The sequence below is a fragment of the Diadema setosum genome, chromosome 1, assembly GCF_964275005.1.
Source record: "Diadema setosum chromosome 1, eeDiaSeto1, whole genome shotgun sequence".
NCBI classification, from domain to species: Eukaryota; Metazoa; Echinodermata; class Echinoidea; order Diadematoida; family Diadematidae; genus Diadema; species Diadema setosum.
Window position 1 is genome coordinate 22,477,030 of NC_092685.1, and position 9,635 is coordinate 22,486,664.

The 9,635-nt window shown below is 35.2% G+C and overlaps 1 non-coding gene across 1 annotated transcript; it reads left to right on the forward strand.

Annotated features, from left to right (window-relative positions):
- The first annotated feature begins 5,245 nt into the window (after positions 1–5,245).
- Trnad-guc (transfer RNA aspartic acid (anticodon GUC)) lies at positions 5,246–5,317 on the forward strand. Its single transcript has one exon. It is a non-coding gene; the product is annotated as a tRNA-Asp (tRNA).
- Positions 5,318–9,635: the final 4,318 nt, after the last annotated feature.

Below are 9,635 nucleotides of genomic sequence, written 5' to 3' on the forward strand. Positions count from 1 at the left end.
ACGCCACAGGTGTCTTTTATTAATATCCAAACAGAGAACGAAGAAAAAGAAGAAGAACAAAGCTTGCGCTCATATACTGCTGAACCAGTGATATTCCAACCTCAGTCCTGCTCTGCCATAAAGCTCGCGGTAGTTTCGACATAGACCGGAAGAGATAGAGCTGGAGAGAAACAAGGCAAAATATTGGTCTGTCATTGCTTCACGGGTTTTTCCCCCTTTTCGGTCATTTCTGCTTCCTGGTCCACCTTCATACCCAGCTTTTCGACGCCTTGAAGCTTTAGGTGTATTTCTGCCAATTGTGGTGTTCTGACGAAGACAATACGCACGGCCTGATAGATAAAATGTACAATCAGGCGTTGACACCACACAGCTGAACTACTAGTCTGGTACGCTATCCTTTACCACAATAGCTAGTGACAGACCAACTTCCTTCTTTGACTCTGGAAGAGCGATATCTCGTTTAGCACGTTGCACTGCTGTCCCAGATTGTTTCCGCGTAAACCATGGGTCACTGAAAACGGAGGTTCAGATTGGCCTATATACTGCAAACGTTGATTGATGAAGTTACCCGGGTCAGCATCAACTTCAAAATCTCACATATACTATATCATCACGTATAGCTTTCAGATCATAATGTTTTCTGTTTTCAAATTGTGTAGTTTTGCTTTCGAATGGTTTTAGTCAACCAAATTCCCTATTGGGATTCATATTTACTGCCTCATTATCATCAATCAATTTAGCACATTAGTTTTAGACGGTTTATCTCGAATTGTACGTTTACAGACTCAGTACAGTCTTCTTTAATTCCAGCCATTATCCTGCAGCAATCTAAAGACCGTGAAACCCGGCTTACAGTAAGAATATCATGAAGACTTTGATCACAGTCTGCTAAATACGCTGTACCACAGTTTCAAATCAGAAAGATTGGAGGGCGGTCTCAGAAAGATATCCCCTAACTTCGAAAAGTTGTATGTAAGCCTGTAAACATTGTATCAAACACCAAGACATGAAGTTTTATCAACAACATCTGACAAACTACTTGCTTCCCAATTGGTCAACTGTTCATCACGCGCGTGATATTCACTGAAGAGAGCCACCGAGCAGCTTTGACGTATGCAGTGTCCCCGCTTAATCGGGAGCGGTCGGGATTTCCACCACAGCACAAAAAGTCACGTAGTCAATGCATAGGCATAAGTAGTATCTTGAACGTGTTTTTATTACGTAATTTAGAGGAACAACATGTACATTATATGTATGGAACATAGAGATGAACATATTTTGCATATACTTGTTCCAATCATTTGTCATTTTTTTCCCTTTCCTACACCATACGTCCACAAATACATACATCGCGCGTACTCAGATGCACACAGAATGAGCATAATGGACGATAATGTGGTGAAGGTGATTCGTACTAGCTGTCACCAGCACACCGTCCTATGAAGTACTGCCCAACGGCGTAAATGCTTAGGCCGTGCAAGCGGCAGAAGCTATCTGGGATTGGATAGAGAATAATCCTATTGGTTTAAATTACAAAGAAACCTTTGTGATAATTTTCTAAAGATTTAGTTATCATTTTTAGGCATTGATAAAGGACAATAGAAGTGGATCAGCCAAAATATGCCCAGATAAATCCGTTTGTGGTTCCGATTAAGCGGTGAAATAGAAAGCAAAGAGTTTCTTACGTTGGATTTCGTTGCATTTAACCAGTTCAAGTGGTTCCGGATTATCGGATGAGCACTGTACTAACAGCACATTCACTCCACATAGGACGGGCTCTTATCATACGCTCTTTTTTTCTTTTTTTCTTTTTTTTTTTGAGGGGGGCACCATCACACTCTTCTGACGACTCAATATTATAATGTACTTTTTTGCAGTTATTACTGAATCTAATTTTAAAAAAATAGAGAAAGAAAAATAAAACAGAACAGCATTAATTCAACTCGGATCTCGCTAAAAATGTGTCTTCCGACTCAAGAATGCACAATGATATAATATATGCTATCATATTTCCCAGAGTTAACAATTCAATGAGCACAAGCTAATTTAATATCCGATCAAGACGGAAATATAATGTAGTAGTATAATTATACTTTGTGTTGTGCACTAAACTTAGGGGAGAACAAGCTTTTTCTGAGGTGGTCAATACTAAAATCCAACTGTTTTTAACTTTTAAAATTTCAGTTGAATCCATTTTATTTGAAACCAACTTCGCGCAGTGTATTAAGTGCATCTTCTATCTGTTGCATTTCTTTAGTCTATATCATCTACATCACCTTTAAATAATCTACAATCCAGCGTGGAGAAAGGTAAAGACAGCAATTGAACAATACCAACGTAACCATTGTCATAACAGCAGTAATATTATGTGATTACTCTCATTGTAACCATTATCAATATCATTATTGATGTTTAAACTATTGTGTCTGTAAATTGTAACTTTGCAAAGATAACAAATAAAAGCAATTTTAAGCCAGCGATTTTCCACTCCCGCTAATATTCAAAGCAATCTCTTATACTTATACAAAATCACTATCTCAAAATGATAGTGTGGAGGCCTATAGAAGAGGAAGTACAGCAAATTTTGTTTTCTTGTCTGAAAGCATGGATACAAAACATTTGATTGTAAGATACCATGACCACTTGGTATTGCAGTGCTAAAGTGCAGCATAAAAAGCTTTAGTGTTGCATGCAACGATGTGATAGGTTACTGTTTCCGAACACGAGAGGACAACGCTCTCGTAGCTGAATTGCAGTTTCAGGATAATAAAGTCAACGTGCCATCATATAATCCATGATTAAGTATTTATATATTATGGTTCCTGGTCGGTTTCATGTCGTGTGTGTGTGGACAGTAGGCCTACTTGACAACACTCGACATGAATAACGTTATTGTGACATCCCTTTTAATTGTTCCACCAATATTTCGTCCCCCAGTCTCGAATCATCAGCTAGGGCATATTGCAAGCCGAAGTAAATGTTATGCACTATGTTGAGGGCGAACATTCTCTTCCTTCTCTTTTTTTTTTAATTTCCCAAAGGAACATTTATTTTTTAAAGAGAAATTGATGAAATTGATGAGTGCTCAAAATTGTCCATAAGGCATCATGGACCAGATATATGGAACTCATTGACTGATGATTTTAGACGCAGTTCTTCTTTACGATGTTTTAAAATCATCCTATTAGAAAAAAAGAGAGAAATCTTCTCGCAATGTATCACTATGCTTTTCATTATGCTTACAGATTTATTTCACCCCCAAATTATAACAATTTGTTTATTGTAAATTGTTAGTGTTTAAATTATGAATTTTTAGACAATATTAGTTCGTTTTGCTTTCCTCTGTAAAGCTCCCAACTCCTGAACACTTACTATCGCTTTTCTACCCTTCCATTTTCCTCTCCTCTCCTCTCCTCTCCTCTCTTCTCCTCTCCTCTCCTCTCCTCTCCTCTTTTCTTTTCTTTTCTTTTCTTTTCTTCTCTTCTCTTCTCTTCTTTTCTCTCTTCTCCTTTCTCTACTTTTCGTATTCGGGTAACCCCTTATTCTTGTCCCTTATTCTCGTTTTTTTCTTCCTGTCATATCCACCTTGTGCTGTACTTTTCTGTCCAACGACATTGAAAATACTTGAAAATTTTACGTTATCTATTCTGTTCCTTCAGTTAAAAAAGAAAAGAGAGAGAGAGAGAGAATATGTTACAAACAGTAATGTCTTGATACCGTTGTCCAAGTCAAGTGATTTGCGTATCGATAACGGTCTCCTCTACATGTTTGCTTAAAGATATGTCATTTTATTAAGACGTATCATTCATATAATCATATGTTATTTTGTCAAGATAAATCTTGTTTATATTTTCATGACTTGTGAATAGTTTTTTTTTTTAATTTTTGTTATACTATTATTTTTAAACAAGTGGAGAAATAAAACTTACTGAAACCGAGACTGAAACATCACAATGTACACTCACGAAATGTATAAGTTTGAAAATATTTTGAGAATACAGAAATGCTGGAAATGGGAAGCTTACGGCTGATAACAAATCAACTCTACTCCTCCTCCTCCTCCGTCCCCTTTACTCTCCCCTCCCAGACACAATCCAACTTTATTAGTTTTATTTTCAAACAGCACATCGGACGTAACATTACAGTTCGTGATGCATTAATTTGTTCATTATAAAGCTTTAGGTCTATAAATCAAATTTCATACAATTCTTTTATCAGTACTGGAAACGATGTAAGCCTCTATGAAGGTTTGGCGTTTCTATTTTCTGTTTCAAACTCATATCCAAAATTGTTTTAACCAGTCAGGTTAAGTAAAATTATGTAGTCTTTGTGCACGCCGCTTCAAACAATAGGACAAAGCTAAGGACAGATTTGCCTTTGTTAAGATATTTATTTTTTATTTTTGTAGGGTTTGGATGACAGAGACAAGAATGGAGACTTGACAAGACAAGACAAAGACGAGACAAGGACAAACAACATCACTGCTCAATAGGAAAGAACAATATAGAGTTTGATAGATCTAGATGAAAAATGAAAGAACGCCAAGGAATCTTTGGGGGCACAAGCAAGGTAATTTTACCTTCAAACTTAATCCGTCAATATTCCTGTTTCAATTTATTTCCTCTTATATGTAGTATTATTTTGTTTTGTTTTGTTTTTACTATCACTATTCAAGGTGCAGTGTTCGAAAAGACCTACCACAATCATGATTGTATATTAAACAAAATTAATAATAATGTTCTGCTCAAGTCACCTGTACAACGTAGATGGCGCTCTCTATAATTTAGATGATGCAACAGTGAGTGCAGCTTTGTCGTTATTGTCTCTCAATGAAAACCACCTCCCTGATGAAAACCCAGAAAAAAACCTTACGCTGATGAAAAATATCATTCATGATTTTTATTCATTTCTTTTTTTTTCAGGATTTATAGTTGCAATCTTTTAGTTTGAAAGCATAAGGTTGGTTGGAATTGGATGGGTTTGTGTCTTTTGCTGTTTTTTTTTTTTTTGTCTTTTCTCCCATTATGTTCCACGTTACCTGTGAAAGGTATATAATTGAAGATAAAGAGAGTGAAAGGGGAAAAGTAATGAGAAAGAGGGAGAGAAGGAGAGAGAGAGAGGGAGAGAAGGATCAGCTCGCGAAAATGCAAAAGTGCCAGCCTGTGCTGGTGCCCATGTCATCTGAGCAGTACGGGACATGCAGCGTTTAATTGTGCACTAAAAGCGACTCCCATTTCGTGTGCATTCCTTGGTAGTATAGTGGTAAGTATCTCCGCCTGTCACGCGGAAGACCGGGGTTCGATTCCCCGCCAAGGAGAACATATATTTTTTTTTTTTTGGTTATATCACAGCATATGACACACATGACACAAACACGGTGACATGTATGTGCGTGCATGCATGTATGTATGTATTTTCTTATATTTTATATATATACATACATGTATGTTTATAAACATACATAATTATTACAGTTGTTGTTGTTGTTGTTGTTTCAAAGAAAAAAAAAGGAAGAGAGAGAACATTTCGGGCCCTATAAGAATAATTTGCCCCAGTCAATACTAACATAAATTATTATAAATATATTATAAATCTTAGAGATATTAAACAAGAATATTAAATAAACCATGCATGTCTCCACGAGGGAGCTCATAATTATTATAGACCCTAGAGTCTATAATATATATAGGCCTATATATTGTTGTATATAGGGCCTATATAGACCCTACATACAACAAACACAATGAAATACGTATACTATTCTTACATTTTATCATCAAAATATGTTTCATTGCATCTTTTTTATTGCTTACATTATTATTACACGTTAATTCAGTTATGGCAAGCAATACCTGAATGCATACCTCTAAAGAACGCAATCTACATGGCAAAAGTATAAGATATCAATTTCAAAAACAAAACGAACTTGTTTTTGTTGAATTCATGTTAAAGGTTGCAATTGACGTCCAAAAAGCTTGCAATTGACGTCCAAAAAGCTTGTCCGAGACTCTGATGATATTATTCGTATAAATAGATAAATACATGACGTACATAATAGGTAATTCGTACAAATTCATTTAATGTACATACCAGTGTATCAATGCTGGAGGAATATGAATATCAATTCAAATGTTTAACTGCATGAATAAAATGGCTTATTCTTGAAGTCGGATACGAAACTTTTTTTTTTTCCCAGCCGTCGTCATTCCTCGATATATCATTCTGCCTGTCAAACTGGAGAGTGGGGTCGATTCCCCGACATGACAAAAGGATGTTCTTATAGTATGGTTAAGGCAACATAAGCATGAAGAGAGTGAATGCAAAAACAGATGAACAAAATTTTCAAGTTGTTTAAAGTAAGGTCATCATCAAAATGAATAGAGAAAATAAACTCTCTTCAATGACACTATATATACAATCGTTACATAACAAGAAGTATTTGAAGACACATATGGAGATTTTATGCAAATTATCACATAGGTATATCTTAATTGTTTTTTTTTTTCTCAGCATATTAGATGTCAAATATCTCAAATCGATTAAAATGTATACGTCGTTGCTGAGGAGACATGACCTCCTAACTACAATGTCAAATGTTCAGGAAAGGGAGAGAGAAAAAAATAATGGCAGCCAAAGCACTATATCAAACGGGATAGCCTTTCCTTTGACATGCCGTGGTGGCTTCATAGAATTTGGACAGGATATCACCTAACTGATTATTTCATTATCAATCCCAAATATGTTGTTTTCACCAAAATTTGATATGCAATATCTTGTCACCCCAGCGAAGATATGTGTTGTTGGTTTTGTTGTTGGTGGTGGGTGTTTTTTTTTTTCTTCATTTAAGCCTTCCATTATAATTGATATCAAAGTGGCTCCAGAACGTCTGTGCTGGCTATCAGTAGCATAACTTTTTAACATTAAAGGTCCAGTTTTTCCTTTGGGAGCAGTGATTTAAAACATTTTCAAGATATCAAATTTGATATTTACATGCGTCAATCTGTTGTACCACAAAATATCCGACCATATACAATTTTGCAATAAAGCCTAAAATGTAAGGAGATGTTAGTGTTTTTCTCAATAAACCGTAACTGTAGACGGTTTGGTTTGGAAACATTTTTTTTTTGTAATAACTATATTGTTCACATTTTGTATATTTAACAATACTTAACATCGATTTTACTGATTCTAATTTTTATAGTGGTTGTTGCACGAATGCTGGGTTCTTGTTTCATCTGCAAATAGTAAGTTATGCCTTTAAGATATTGTTTTCAATGGATATTCAATACAGGATGGCTTATAAATGCCGCTGTTCATGCAAAATGTGCAAATCCAATAGTTTTATTCAATTGAGCTAGGCGGGCTTTGTGTGTGTGTGTGGGGGGGGGGGCTATCATTATTTTTATTCCGGTTGATGTTCATGCTAATTTACTTCATGATTAATCTACATGCATCTAGCTTATGTATTGTTTTCAAGCAGCTTTTCCATAGATACGATAAAATCAATTCCATTATCATTAGCGGATCATTTTATTTAGATACTTTGATATCATTGTCGGAGTTAGCGTGTGAAATCTTGGATCTTTCTTTCGTTATGTTGCACTAGCATTCTGACTATTATTTTGATTGTCTGAATTACTTCCCACTTCGTCTAAAACATTGTGACTGTATACCAATTATCAGTTAATAACTTCTACCAACTCCAATTCACAAGACGACGGCAACCAGTTCGTATACAATTTCAATTTCAATTTCAATTTCAATTTTATTTCCATTGAATAAACAGGAAAAATCATATACAATACGTTTGCAGAACATGGAATTTTGTAACAATTGGAAAGAAAACGTACAAGTGGTCACGAGTAACAACATAAATTCCTTTCAAAGGTATATACATATACATAATACAAAGATTAGAATGGAAATGGAGTGTCCCACTAAAAAGCAAAGCTTGTAGGGTATGGGACCCTCGGAAATACGTACACAAAATCAAAGAAACCAATATCAACTGACATGAAATTATCTTAGGAAGGAAAAAAGAAAGAAAAAAAAAAAGAAAAAAGAAGAAAAAAGGAGAAATGAGACTACATGCATGGTACAACACACGCCATCGTGGACACAAGCATACTGTACTTCATGATGTAAATGCAATGATAAAACGATAAAACGCTCCCTGGTTTGATATTGCGATTGATTGGGTGCATATACCAGTATGAATGCATAGGAACGGATATAAAAAAGAGAAAGAGAATAGACTCACTGTTGTCTGGTACAATAAAAGAAATACACCGATGTGCAAAAACAACGGTTCGTACAGTTCGTGTTCTATTCTAAGGCGACTTTTCATACTCTGACGTGCACGCCAAACACTCCAGGACATAATTTAGCTTGTCATTATATATACCATACCTGACGATTTTGCACCATTACAGCGAAACACAATATGTTTGATTGTTGTAGAGATTCCCATAAGATTGTAGTCTTGGTGCTCTTTCCATGGTAAATCAATTAAAACATCCTCATTTATCATGGAAACAGTAATGGTACATCAAATCAATAGTGAACACTAACTTGTGGTTTCATTCTTCTTATTTAAAATCCATGTACATGTAATAATCTGATTAAAATGATTGAAAGTTTAGTCATAACGGAGTCCTGAGGACATGTGATTATCATTCTATAACAGTGTAATGCATGCTTATTTTAGCAGAAAAGTGCCTTAATTACCAAAGATTATGGTTATTTGCACATTACACTGTATTTCCTAGATGTTGAAATCATGGTCATGATAGATTTTAATAAGTAATATATACCAATATGTAAGTGTGTATGTATATAATAATTATGATATTATGTTTATGGCTGCTAAATGTTTCTATACGAATGAACACAATGTGTACATTACATACAATTGCATATTAAGTGTCGGTATATGGATATTTACATATTCTGTTTCTCTGTTTCATCTTAATAACTTGTGGGCGTATATTCATCGTTATAAATGATAAACATGCTTCGAATGTCTTAGAGTCCGAAAAAAGGGGCTGAACAAATTAGAGTCATCACTTTAATTTTTTTTCCTTTATGTATTTATATTTTGTTCAAGGACAAAACTGTATTCTTAGAAACAGTATACTCACTCAGAGTTGTTTGATTTTTACTTTCCATTTTGATGCCACGTCAAAATATCACATGTAAAAAAAAACCCGAACTTATTTCTTGAAAATTAGTGCAAGCATTGCAATAGGTATACAGCAAGGAAAATATGGATCTCATTGTATTACACAAGGAGAATAAGCACAGGAAAGGGGGGGGGGGGGAACGGCAGATAGTGAGATTGTTCTCTTTTTTCGTTAAAGGAACAACTCCTGTAGAAATTTTCTTGCAAAGTTTTACACGCTCTCATCAATAAGAGGTAAAGTTAATATTCGTTTATTCTGTCTTGATACAGCCATTTTGATATCAACCAGCCGTTAAAATGGTACACACGCACATTATCCTGATTATCCTATAGCTCGTGAGTGGATGATACACACGTTGACCATTACAGGCCCGATGACTCTGTTTTTAGTCTCTTTCCTGTTTACATCTATCTCTTTTCAAATACATCAGGACTGTCAAAGGCTCCCCGACAT